At 30.8% G+C, this 4,562-nt stretch overlaps 1 long non-coding RNA gene across 1 annotated transcript; it reads right to left on the reverse strand.

Annotated features, from left to right (window-relative positions):
- Positions 1–1,051: 1,051 nt before the first annotated feature.
- LOC134279931 (uncharacterized) lies at positions 1,052–2,000 on the reverse strand. Its single transcript, XR_009994791.1, has 3 exons — positions 1,832–2,000; positions 1,495–1,585; positions 1,052–1,326 (listed from the first exon to the last, which is right to left on the reverse strand). It is a non-coding gene; the product is annotated as an uncharacterized LOC134279931 (long non-coding RNA).
- Between the last annotated feature and the right edge of the window lie 2,562 nt (positions 2,001–4,562).

The following is a 4,562-nucleotide window of genomic DNA, read 5'->3' on the forward strand; positions in this document are numbered from 1 at the left end:
ACTGGTCCTTCGGGTGAGACCTATCAACCGAGGTCCCGTGTAGCAGTAGGTGCTTTGCTGGCACGAAAAAGGTCCCTCTCCACCGGGAAGTGGTGGCGTCTCCATAAGAGTGAAAAATTTTCGAGAAGAATGTAAACAATAGTCTATACAATCAATCTTTTATTTTAATATTACAGATGCACCAAATATAGGTAAAAATTAACAATATGGTACGGGAACCTTATGTAGGCCTACTGAATATATAATTGTGAACACTTAATACGGAAAACAACAATTATTAGAATAATAATTGTATTTATGTATTTAATGCGATAATTTGTTCGGAGGTTTTCAGAAACATTAAGGTTGGTAATTTGTGAAAATTATCAGATCCACGCCTTTCGTGATGGATTAATTTAATAGAATCCCAAACAGAAAAAACAGCCTATCGGATCATGCTAACAACTCATGTTTAAATCATTGTTTTGATATGATTTCGGTATAGGAAAATTTCACATGCAAATGAGCTAATGGATCATGGTTCTGAGATGATCTGTTAAACTAAACAACTAGCAAGAAAACCATGATCCTGGTATGATCTGTTGTAGCTAACAACTCGTATTAAAACCATGATCCTGGAATGATCTGTTGTAGCTAACAACTCGTATTAAAACCATGATCCTGGTATGATCTGTTGTAGCTCACAACTCGTATTAAAACCATGATCCTGGTATGATCTGTTGTAGCTCACAACTCGTATTAAAACCATGATCCTGGAATGATCTGTTGTAGCTAACAACTTGTATTAAAACCATGATCCTGGAATGATCTGTTGTAGCTAACAACTCGTATTAAAACCATGATCCTGGTATGATCTGTTAAATTGAACAACTCATAGGAAAATTCTACTTCTTATAAAATTTAACTAAACGCTTTGATATTTGCAATACAGTTCTCTTTCATATTTGATAAATCATTTCAGTTACCAAAAATTAAGAAAAAATATTATAAACATATGTCACATGAACCATGACGTCATATAAATATAATCCCAACAAATGATCTTCCTTCATAAGATGACGATCTTAATATAAAACATTATCCAAACTATTCACTGAATTTTATAAGAATAGAATCACAGAAATCCATTCTTCTTAAAGAATAATCCGGAACTCATTGATATCACTGCTTATTTATGATTCTGCAAAAGCATATAATTACAACATCTGTTCACTACAGAATCAGCAGAGTGGTGGATCTATTATTCAGAATCACAAACACTGAAAGGGCTCCCAATGAAGTAGTCTATCCTCTGATATAAGCTCTTTATATGTGAATATAAGCACCCTGAAAAGAAACGTAGAGAAAGTGGTATTTATTTATCGATCAACATATCATTGTCTTTAGATCATGAAAATATGAAATATTCAAGTACTTACCCCATTTCATTAGTGAAAAGAATTAGATTAATCACCAAAAGAATAATATTGTTGAAATGTAATATTATTTACGTACACAAATTTTGTCTTCACCAAAGGCGGGTCTTTTGAATTTGGTAATTTGAATGCAACTCAGATGTTAATCATGAAGATGGAAATGTCGGTAGCTGCAAAAGAATTTAATTTTTATAAATAAACATTTTATATAACGATTAACATGTACATGTACAACAAATATTTGAATCAAGGAGGTCAATTTGATGCTTAAATTAATTAAGATTTCAATTCAAATCCATGTAAAGCTTTGCTATGTCGCTTCTACAAATTTACAAAGGAAAATTGAATCATGCACTTGCTGGTAGAAACTAGAAATTAAAAAAAGGTCAATAATAAAAATAATGAATTATACTTACCGAGTATAGAGTTAATAGTCCAGCATTTATTTTTATTGCTTATATGATGCTTCTTTTAAATCGGCAACAAGAAAACGCGCACATCTTGTTTATCAGAATTCAAATTCTGACCTAGATCAGCTGCAAACCACTGTACTACAGCGAGCTGCCCAGCAGGAGAATTGCATAACAAGGTTACTATGTTGTCGACTCAATGACAAACAAGACAAAAGTAAAAATTATCTGATTAACCTATTAAAGCAGCTTGATATGGTAGATGTCTGGAATAGAGAACACCCTAATTTGAAAGGCGAAACGTGGTGTAATGCCCAAGATATCCCTTTTAGTAGAATAGACTATATTTTTATGAATAATAATTTCTGTTTTCAAGTAGGTAAAATTATAGTGAGAAAGTTACCAGGTACTCATTCCCGAGGCACAAGAATGAGTGATCATAGATATTTAAAAATGTATTTTAGTATCTCTAAAAATTCAAGAGGTCCGAATTATTGGAAATTAAATGTTTCATATTTAGAGAATAAGGAGTACAAGGAAAATATTGCAAATTTAGTTAATGAAGTAGATAACGTACAAAATCCGATCGACAAATGGGAACTTTTTAAACGTAAAGTTAAAGAATTTTCAATATTTTTCGCAAAAAGTAAACGAAAGAATATGAGAGAAAAAATAACCCTTATTGAAAAAGAGATAGAAAATATGGAAAATAGCCAGTGTAACAATATTAATAATAGAAAACTTAAGGCACTCTACACAAATTTAAATGAACTTTATGACAAAAAAATAAAAGGGGCACAAATAAGATCAAAAGCAAAATGGATAGAGAGCGGCGAAAAAAATACAAAATATTTTTTAAATCTTGAAAAACAAAATCAAACGTCTAATGTAATTAAAGAACTTAAAACGCCTACTGGCGATTTAATAAACACTACAAATTCATTAATCGGAGAAATGAATAATTATTATACGAATCTGTTTAAAACTACAAATATTCCAACCGCTAAGATTTCGAGTTATCTAAGCAATATTGAAGTACCAATGCTGAACGAGAAGGACAAATTAATGTTAGATGAATTCCCTACACTTGATGAATGCAAAAATGCCGTACTTGAAATGAAAGGAGAAAAGTCTCCTGGCTTAGATGGTATACCATGTGAATTCTACCAATGTTTTTGGAACATTATAGGGCCCATTTTTTATGACGCACTTAAAGAAATCTTTAAACAAAAAGAAATGTCTGAATCTCAAAAGTTGTCTGTGATATCTTTAATACACAAGAAAGGCGAAAAACAATTGTTAAAAAATTATAGACCAATTAGCTTAACAAACACTGATTATAAAATCATAGCTTGTGTTTTAGCTAAAAGGTTACAAAATATATTATCATATACAATAAATAAAAATCAAACGGCTTATGTTAAAGGCAGATACATAGGTGAAAATGCTCGGCTAATCTTAGATATTTTTGAATATTGTAATTCCGAGAAGAGAGACGGCATATTATTATTTCTCGACTTTGAAAAAGCTTTCGATTCCGTAGAATGGAACTTTCTTCTTGAAACATTAAAAAAATTTAATATTGGCGATCAATTTATTACATGGGTAGAGATATTATATAAAAACCCTAAATTCAAAATGAAAAATAACGGATGGTTATCTAAAACATGTAATATGACGAGAGGGATCCGACAAGGATGTCCAATATCAGCTTTACTATACTTATTTATAGCTGAAATTTTATCCATAAAAATCAAAAACGAACCAAATATATCAGGAATTAGTATAAATGATAAAGAAATTATTAATATACAACATGCAGATGACCTAACAGTTGCTCTGAATGACAAGAAATCTCTCGATTTTAGTTTGAAAACTATTAACGAGTTTTGCGATCACGCCGGATCAAAAATCAACATAAACAAGACGGAATGTATCCTGTTAGGGGGGCTCAAAGATATGTATGATGAAATCAACGGTATTAAAGCAACAAATAAAGCAGTAAAATGTCTAGGTATTTATATAGGACACGATAAAGAAGAATGCTACAATAAAAATTGGATGAAAATCTACCACGACATTGAAAAGTTATTTGAATCTTGGAAGCGTAGAAAATTAACGGTTTTTGGTAAATCGTGTATAATCAAAACATTAGCAATTTCAAAACTAGTTTATGTTGCATCTATATTGTGTATACCAAATAAAGAATATATCTGTAAGGTCCAAAGACTTTTATTTAATTTCTTATGGGACAAATCGGAAAGAATTAAACGAAATACACTGATCGGCGATTTAACTGACGGAGGTTTATCAATTACAGATATTGAATGCAAGTTCAAGGCTCTGAAAGCAGCGTGGATACCGCGACTGATATCTTCTAAGGGCACTGTATTTGAAATCTTTGAGAGTTTTTTGAAAAAATCGAATTTAAATCTGAATTACGTCTTACAATTTTCTGAAACTAGTTTAAAAGCGCTTGACAGAATAGGCAAGCTTCCGCTTTTCTACAAACAAATTCTAATCTCATTTAACGAATGTAAAAAAATGTGTAACTTCGAAAATACATCACCTAATGATATTTTAAAACAACCCATTTGGAATAACAATAATATCAAAATAAAAGGAGAAACATTATTTTTCAACAACTGGGTCAACAGTAATATTCTCTATTTAAAAGATTTAATAGATGATAACGGAAACATAAAAACACTACAAATGCTTTCCACTGTTATTAAAA

Source organism: Saccostrea cucullata, unplaced genomic scaffold, assembly GCF_032062105.1.
Source record: "Saccostrea cucullata isolate Sc308-1 unplaced genomic scaffold, CSIRO_AGI_Scuc_v1 ctg5936, whole genome shotgun sequence".
NCBI lineage: Eukaryota > Metazoa > Mollusca > Bivalvia > Ostreida > Ostreidae > Saccostrea > Saccostrea cuccullata.